The sequence below is a fragment of the Monodelphis domestica genome, chromosome 6 (assembly GCF_027887165.1).
Source record: "Monodelphis domestica isolate mMonDom1 chromosome 6, mMonDom1.pri, whole genome shotgun sequence".
Taxonomy (NCBI): domain Eukaryota; kingdom Metazoa; phylum Chordata; class Mammalia; order Didelphimorphia; family Didelphidae; genus Monodelphis; species Monodelphis domestica.
Window position 1 is genome coordinate 94,437,518 of NC_077232.1, and position 9,792 is coordinate 94,447,309.

Below are 9,792 nucleotides of genomic sequence, written 5' to 3' on the forward strand. Positions count from 1 at the left end.
CCCCCCAGTGTCAAAAAGAATAATACAAGAGCAAAATAGTATAGTAGTAGTCTCTCGGAAGCCGAGTATGATAATTGTCTTTGTGCATGTGTGCACAAAGATACTTGTGTGTGAATGAGATTTAAGTGGAAAAGTCAGTGCACAGAGACAGTCCCACTCTCTCGGTGTTGGGAGCCTGGGTCCAATGGCATGAAAAATCATTACATTTGGAGACTTCCTCAGCTGCATTGGATGGCCGTGTTGTCTTTTGTGCTCCAACATGCCCTGAGCACTCCACAGTGCTTTGCTGCGTCGCCATCTCAGCCTTTGAACCTTCTTGTTGGTTTCTTCTGTCTGTTCCACCGAAACAGTCTTCACATGCTGGGTGAGCAAAGCCCTGGTTCACCATGGGTCGACGACCCAATGGCTACCCTCACAAGGTTTAGCCGGCCTGTCAAAGCCATTGCCATGGGTGTGGCCACTGCAACATTTTAGCAGCTACTAGGAGCCACAAATGAGAGCTGGGTGTCAGGTAGGGGTCAGTGGCTGGAGAGCTGCCTTAAGAGGGCACGACAAGCTCTCCATACCAAGGTGCTACCCCTCATTGAGCACCCCATACACCCCACAAGAGCAAAATACCTGTATCCTAATTCCCAAAAACATCACCAAAAGATCAAACCCTCAGACCCAATCCCAAAAGACTATCATGGGTTAACTTTTACTTAGGTACACAATCCCCAGTGAAACTGCAGCTACAATCCAAGCCCCAAACTTTCCCACTGACAAAAACCTATTCTCATGAAGCCAGCACTGCAAATCAATCATAGAGGTCAATAAAATAAGTACAAGTAAATCAAGCTTCAATATGCCACAGTGACTCGATTATACAAATCAGTAACTCAGGAATTCCCTAGTAAAAACCCTGAAAAATGATCAGTCTAAATTTTAATTGTGTTCCCAGTACCCCTCAACCTCAATGGTATGATTGTTAAATTGTCTTTTAAGAACTGTTGGTTAATTATTCCATTTTATTAAAAGCAAGAAGTAATTTTCCTTGATTTTTTGTAAGCTCAAAACTCCTCAAAGGGTAGTGAGAAAATTAATCCACCTGTGACAAAATCATTTATTTTGTGTGCAACCTTTTATTCTGTCTGTAATCACAAAGAAGAATATAGAATGTTAATCAAGTGATTTGTTAAAAGTTAATGTATCACTTTTCCAATTATCTCTCTTTGAACATGTGTGTTAGGTAATGTATCTATGTGTCAAGAATATGGGTATAAAAATAAACCCCAGGCCTAGGAATGGTGGAGCAGCTATCAGATGCAAAGCAGTCCTATGGCTATAATGATTAAGCTTTCTTCCGTTTGTTATTTTGTTGACTGATCATTCACCACCTGTCAGGAACCCCTGGAGTCTCCAGTGAGGCTGGACCTCTCCCATGACAGATGGCTACCTTTAGACTAATCCATATGGGCATAAACATAATTTGAATGGGTACTCTACATTTTTACAGGGATGCATTAGAATATAGTAGACTTTTTTCTTTTGTCTTTAAGTCTTTTTAAATCCTATCTGGATTTTCAGGATCATACTTGGAGTTTTCTTTTTCTTTTTTTTTTAATTTAAACATTATTTTATTTGGTCGTTTTCATACATTGTTCATTGGAAACAAAGATGGTTTTCTTTTCCTCCCCTCCCCCGCCCTCCCCGCCTTTCCCTCTCCCATAGCCGACGCATGATTCCACTGGTTATCACATGTGTTCTTGACTCGAACCCATTTCCCTGTTGTTGGAATTTGCATTATAGTGTTCATTTAGAGTCTCTCCTCAGTCTTATCTCCTCCAACCCTGTAGTCAAGCAGTTGTTTTTCATCGGTGTTTTTACTCCCACAGTTTATCCTCTGCTTGTGGGTAGTATTTTTTTTAGATCCCTGCAGATTATTCAGGGAAATTGCATTGATACTAATGGAGAAGTCTATCACCTTCGATTGTACCACAATGTATCAGTCTCTGTGTATAATGTTTTCCTGGTTCTGCTCCTTTCGCTCTGCATCAATTCGTGCAGGTTGTTCCAGTCTCCATGGAATTCCTCCACTTTATTATTCCTTTGAGCACAATAGTATTCCATCACCAACATATACCACAGTTTGTTCAGCCATTCCCCAATTGATGGGCATCCCCTCGTTTTCCAGTTTTTGGACACCACAAAGAACGCAGCTATGAATATTCTTGTACAAGTCTTTTTGTCCATTATCTCTTTGGGGTACAAGCCCAGCAGTGCTATGGCTGGATCAAAGGGCAAACAATCTTTTATCGCCCTTTGGACATAGTTCCAAATTGCCCTCCAGAATGGTTGGATCAATTCACAACTCCACCAGCAATGAATTAGTGTCCCTACTTTGCCACATCCCCTCCAGCATTCATTACTTTGCATAGCTGTCATGTTAGCCAATCTGCTAGGTATGAGGTGATACCTCAGAGTTGTTTTGATTTGCATCTCTCTGATTATAAGAGATGTAGAGCACTTTTTCACGTGCTTATTAATAGTTTTGATTTCTTTAGCTGAGAACTGCCTGTTCATGTCCCTTGCCCATTTGTCAATTGGAGAATGGCTTGATTTTTTGTACAATTGATTTAGTTCTTTATAAATTTGAGTAATTAAACCTTTGTCAGAGGTTTTTATGAAGATTGTTTCCCAATTTGTTGCTACCCTTCTGATTTTAGTTACATTGGTTTTGTTTGTACAAAAACTTTTCAATTTGATGTAATCCAGATTATTTATTTTGCATTTAGTGACTCTTTCTAATTCTTGCTTGGTTTTAAAGCCTCTCCCTTCCCAAAGGTCTGACATGTATACTATTCTGTGTTCGCCTAATTTTCCTATAGTTTCCTTCTTTATGTTCAAGTCATTCACCCATTTTGAATTTATCTTGGTGTAGGGTGTGAGGTGTTGATCTAAGCCTAATCTTTCCCACACTGTCCTCCAATTTTCCCAGCAGTTTTTATGAAATAGTGGATTTTTGTCCCAAAAGCTGGGATCTTTGAGTTTGTCATATACTGTCTTGCTGAGGTTGCTTGCCCCCAGTCTATTCCACTGATCCTCCTTTCTGTCTCTTAGCCAGTACCAAATTGTTTTGATGACCGCTGCTTTGTAATATAGTCTGAGATCTGGGACTGCAAGACCCCCTTCCTTTGTATTTTTTTTCATTATTTCCCTGGATATCCTTGATCTTTTGTTCTTCCAAATGAACTTTGTTATGTTTTTTTCTAAATCAGTAAAAAAACATTTTGGAAGTTCCATGGGTATGGCACTAAATAGATAGATGAGTTTGGGTAGGATGGTCATTTTTATTATATTGGCTCGTCCTACCCATGAGCAGTTAATGTTCTTCCAATTGTTCAAGTCTAGTTTTAGTTGTGTGGAAAGTGTTTTGTAGTTGTGTTCGTATAGATCCTGTGTTTGTCTCGGGAGATAGATTCCTAAGTATTTTATTTTGTCTAGGGTAATTTTGAATGGGATTTCTCTTTCTAGTTCTTGCTGCTGAGCTGTGTTGGAATTATATAGAAAGGCTGATGACTTATGTGGGTTTATTTTGTATCCTGCAACTTTACTAAAGTTATTGATTATTTCGATTAGCTTTTTGGTTGAATCTCTAGGATTCTTTAAGTAGACCATCATGTCATCTGCAAAGAGCGATAATTTGGTCTCCTCCTTGCCTATTTTGATGCCTTCAATTTCTTTTTCTTCTCTAATTGCTACTGCTAGTGTTTCTAATACAATGTCAAATAATAGAGGTGATAATGGGCATCCTTGTTTCACTCCTGATCTTAATGGGAATGGATTTAGTTTATCCCCATTGCAGATGATATTAGCTGATGGTTTTAGATATATACTGTTTATTATTTTTAGGAATGACCCTTCTATTCCTATGCTTTCTAGTGTTTTTAGTAGGAATGGGTGTTGTATTTTATCAAAGGCTTTTTCTGCATCTATTGAGATAATCATGTGGTTCTTGTTGGTTTGCTTGTTGATGTGGTCAATTATGTGGATAGTTTTCCTAATGTTGAACCAGCCCTGCATCCCTGGTATAAATCCTACTTGATCATGGTGGATGACCCTTCTAATCACTTGCTGGAGTCTTTTTGCTAGTATCCTATTTAAGATTTTTGCATCTATATTCATTAGGGAGATTGGTCTATAATTTTCTTTCTCTGTTTTTGGCCTGCCTGGTTTTGGAATCAGTACCATGCTTGTGTCATAAAAGGAGTTTGGTAGAACTCCCTCTTTGCTTATTATGTCAAATAGTTTGTATAGTATTGGGATTAACTGTTCTCTGAATGTTTAATAGAATTCGCTGGTGAATCCCTCAGGCCCTGGGGATTTTTTCTTAGGAAGTTCTTTGATGGCCTGTTGGATTTCTTTTTCTGATATGGGATTATTTAAGAAATCTATTTCTTCTTCTGTTAGTCTAGGCAATTTATATATTTTTTTTAAATATACATCCATATCACCTAGGTTGGTATATTTATTGCCATATAGTTGGGCAAAGTAGTTTTTAATGATTGCCTTAATTTCCTCTTCATTGGAGGTGAGATCCCCCTTCTCATCCTTGATGCTGTTAATTTGCCTTTCTTCTTTCCTTTTTTTAATTAAATTAACCAGTACTTTGTCTATTTTGTCTGTTTTTTCAAAGTACCAGCTTCTAGTCTTGTTTATTAGCTCAATAGTTCTGTCACTTTCTATTTTATTAATTTCTCCCTTAATTTTTAGGATCTCTGGTATGGTTTTCTTCTGGGGGTTTTTAATTTGTTCATTCTCAAGTTTTTTGATTTGCATTTCCAATTCCTTGGTCTCTGTCCTCCCTAATTTGTTAATATATGCACTCAGGGATATGAATTTTCCTCTAAGTACTGCCTTGGCTGCATCCCATAAGGTTTGAAAGGATGTTTCGCTGTTGTCATTTTCTTCAACAAAATTGTTAATTGTTTCTATGATTTCTTCTCTATCCGATTTTGGAGTATCATGTTATTTAATTTCCAATTAATTTTTGATTTGGGTCTCCATGTACTTGGAGTTTTCTTGACAAAGATTAATTAGGGTAGTTTGCCATTTCCTTCTTCAGCTTATTTTATAGATAAGGAAACTGAGGCAAACACCATGTATATTCCTTTTTTCCTATTCAATTTTCTCCAGATATTTATTAGATCTAATTTTTCCAATATTTCATTCACTTCTCTTCTTTCTTATTTATTTTTTGGTTTGATTTATCTAGTTCTGATAAGGGGAGTTTGAAGTCCCCCACTAATATGAGTTTATGATCTATTTCATCCATAAGTTTCTTTAGTTTCTCTTTAAAAATTTGCATGCTATACTATTTGGTGCAGATATGTTAAGTAGTGATATTTCTTCATTATTTATGCTTCCTTTAATTAAGATGCAATTATCTCTTTAAATCATATCTTTTTTTTTTCCTTTTGCTTTGTCTGAGATCATGAATGATACTTTTCTTTCTTTCAGTTTCAGTCCAGTAGATTCTGCTCCAGCTTCTTACCTTTACTCTGTGTGTATCTACTTGCCTCAAGCATGTTTCTTGTAGACAACATATGATAGGATTCTGATTTTTAATCCATTCTTCTATCTGCTTCATTTTTATGGGAGAGTGAATTCCATTCACATTCATAGTTATGATCACTGTCCATGTATTCCCTTCCATTTTGACTTCCTTTTTTTTAATGATAACTGTTCTCCTTTACCTCTTATCCTACCTTCCAGTGTTTCATTTTTAGTCAGTCTCCCCCCTTTCTCCTCCCTTATATTACTCCCCTTCTTACCACCTCCCTTCTTATTCCCCTATTAGTATAGGGCCTTTTGAATGCCCCTCCAACCTCTACCTCCCTTGTATCACTCCCCTCCCAACACCCCATTTATTATTACCCTTCTACATCTCTATAGGGCAAGAGACAATTCTGTACTCCAATGGATCTGACTGCTCTTTCCTTTCTGAGCTAATTCCAATTAGAGATATTCTTAAGCATTACCAGTCACCAACCTCTTCCTCTCTTCAATTGTATTATATTGTATTTCTGCCCCTGTGCTTCTTCATGTCATACATATTTACCCTGTTTTTTACCTCTATTTCCATTTCTTTTAGTATTATCATCTTTTTTACCCTTTGTTTTTTGTGTTTTTCATATATCATCCTAAAAAACTTACCACTGCAGCCTCTATGTATATTTCTTCTAGCTACTATGATAATAATGGCATTTTTAAAGAGTTACAGATATCATCTTTCCATATAGGAATACATACCATTTGACCTTGTTAAAGCCTTTAATTTTTTTCTCTTTCTTATTTCTCTTTTAATATTTCTCTTGGATTCTGTATTTGACCATACATTATCTGATTAGATCTGGTCTTTTTTTAAGGAATGCTTGGAAATCTTCTATTTTACTAAATAACCATACTTTGTCCTGATAGAATATAGTCAGTTTTGCTGAGTAATTGATTCTTGGTTGTAGACCCAGTTCCCTTGCCTTATGGAATATCATATTCCATACCTTCTGGTTCTTAATGGTGGCAGATCCTGAGTAATCTTAATTGGTGTTCCATGATATCTGAATTATTTCTTTCTAGCCAATTGTAGAATGTTTTCCTTGGGCTGGGAGTTTTTGAGTTTTGCTCTGACATTCCTGGGAGTTGTAAATTGGGGATTTAACACCAGAGGAGATCTGTGGATTGTTCCAGCCTGTATTTCGCCTTTGTGTTTAAGGATTTCAAGGCAGTTTTCTTGCATAGTTTCCTGTAGTATGATATCTCAGCTTTTTTTTTTTCTGTCATGATTTTCAGCTGGTCTAATGATTCTTAACTTTTCTCACTTGGATCTGTATTCCAAGTCAGTTGGTTTCTCAATAAGGTGTCTCATATTATCTTCAATTTTTTCATTCTTTTGATTTTGTTTTATTATGTTTTGATGTCTTATGAGATCATTATATTCTAATTGACCAATTCTAATTTTAAAGACTGAATTTCTTTTATGTCCTTTTAATTTCCCTTTTCCTTTTGGCTCATTCTTTTCAAGCCATTCTTCTCTTCTTCTGATTTTTTTTACATCACTTTCCATCAGGTCAGTTCTGGCTTTCAATGCCTAAATCTCTGCTTCCAGATGACCAGTTTTGCTTTTCAGATTACTATTTTCCTTTTGCTATTTTTCTTCAACCAATTTTATTTAAATATCTGTTTTAGTTCCTCCATAGCCTGCATCCAGTTCTCTTTTTTTGTTTGTTTGTTTGTTTTGTTTTGTTTTATTTTTTAGAGGCTTTACTTGATGTTTCCCAGATCTTGTCCTCCTCATTCACTGGTTCTGTTCTTTGGTCCTTACTCCCAAAGAAGCTTTCCATTGTAGCTCCCCCCCCCTCTCTCTTGTTTACTCATTTTATTTACTTTTTCCCCCCTTCTTCTAAATAGATTGGTCCCTTGGTTGATTTACTCTATCCCAGTGTTTGAGATATTATGACCTGAGGCCAAATCTGCTATTTTCTTAATCTTTGCTGTTAAAATGGATTCAACTGGTTTAGCTAACCTGCTGAGCTGGCCTGTCCAGAGGAAAATCTTTCATTCTAGCCAGGGGTCTGAGGGTGTCTAGTCAGGTGGCCCCCACCCCATTCCTCCCTGCCAGGACTTGTTATAGCCCTGGACCAAATTTGATGGGTCAGAAACAAAACCTCACAGCTATAGTCTCAGTCCAGGTCTTACATAGACAGCCAAGTCTTGGCATGGTGGGTTGCAGAGAATGTCCTGTCTGGTGCCCCCCCCCCAATTCCTCCCTACCAGTCATTAACAGAATCCAGAAGCAAACCCTCATGATTTCCATCTTTGTGTGGGGGCTTACATAGTCAGTGAACTACCTGAGGTCTCAGCAAGTTGGGTGGGGGAGAGTGCCTCTCCCTTTTCTCAAGAAAACAGATAGACTATGCCTATCTTTGAAGTTGTTTTCAGTAGGAAAGTCTCCTGACTTCTTGTTGGGTTTGGATTTCTGTTTGCTTTGAAGTGTGATTTGCATATTGGTTTGGAGGGATAATTATTTTAATTCTTTCTTCCTGTCTTATTCCCTTCTCCTCACTCCAAAATGGGGGCAATTTTTTCTGTCAATATCATACTAGGTATAAGATTAGTTTTGTAATTCTTAGGAATTTGGTTCCAGGGAACTTTTTTTTTAAATTTCAGCACTCCTGGAATTTGTTCTCCAAATTATTTGTTGATATATGACTGGTGATTTGTGTTTGCCTCCATAACACAATGCTTATGTTGCACGGGCTGCGATAATGTTGTTAGGGCTTTGCACCTAGTTCATTCATGCTGTCATTCTTCAAATATGTTAGAAATTCATGTTTAGGTTTTGTCTTAATAATCTACAGCACATGCTTGAACTCTTTACATGTCTAGAAAGTATCTATATTTGCAGATAGGATTTGCTTTTTGGAAAGAGTTTCATTTGTTTTGACCTGTTTGTTGAATCAGAAGTGTCAGTTATCTCTGTCAAAACGTTTGGAGGCAAATGGAAATGGAGCAATTTTATTTACTTTGTATACATTTATGATGCATTTCTAGTACATAACATTATAAGGACAAATATGAAGAATAGTGAAAATCGTAACTCTACATTTGTGCAACACTTTACCTGTATTTTCATTTGATATTCAAAATAATCCTATGAAGCAGATAATGTTATTATTCCCATTTTGTAAATGAGAAAACTAAAATTGAAAGAGGTTAATAAACTCCCCCAAAGTTATATAATTAGAAATTGCCCAAGATAGACTTTGAAGATGCCTCTTCCTGATTCTGAGTTTAGCAGTTTATCCTCCCTCTCGAGGGAGCTATATCATATGCCAAAAAACAGAAAAAAACACAGCCAAACAAAGCAAAAGTGTTCAGAATTCCAAGAAAATATAAAAGCTTGGGCACTTTGGGTGGATTCCCTTTTGGGGATTTATGAGGGGACTTGAACAAAAATTTCACAGAATGAAATAATTTGTGCTATGAATCTATAGAAGTACTACCTATTTTGATGAAGTCACAGATCACATGCAGTGAAAACTGCATTAAGAAAGAAATAGTGCCCAGGACAAGGGATATGATAGTCTTTTCTCCTCTATTATGGGGAAAGCTTAATGTGTTCCATTGTGGGTACCACATTTTTAAATTGACCTCAACAACTGTAAAAAGTCCAGAAAGGACAACCAGAATGATGAAAAGCCTTGACATCATGGAACACGAGAATGGGTTGATAACATTATCTTGGAGAGTTGTACCAAAGAAGAGAACACTTAGAAGGAGACATGATGGCTGTCTTCAATCATTTGACTAGTATTCTTGTGGAAGAAGCATTTAACTTATTTTCTTTGATTCCAAAATGCAGAGTTAAAAACATGTGGTAGAAATTTTGAGGAAGCAAATTTAAGTTCCAAGTGAAAAAACACAATTAAAGCTAAAAGTAGAATGGAAGAGAAGGGATTTTTTTTGTGGTTAATAACCAACTTTTTACATCCCCTCATCATATACACATTGATATTGGAATTATTTAAACAGTATTAGATGGTAAATTATCAGGCATGTTGTAAAGGGAAGACATTTAGGTATGAGTTAGACTGAATGATCTCTAAGGTCCTTTCAAATCTCAAAGTCTTTGAATCTGACATGAAGTACTGGTATGTTAAAGGGGACTCATAATTTTTTTTGCCAATTAATTCCCTTCATATTATTTTATTTTTCAATTATAAGTAGAAATGATTTCCCTCTAATAGATTTTTG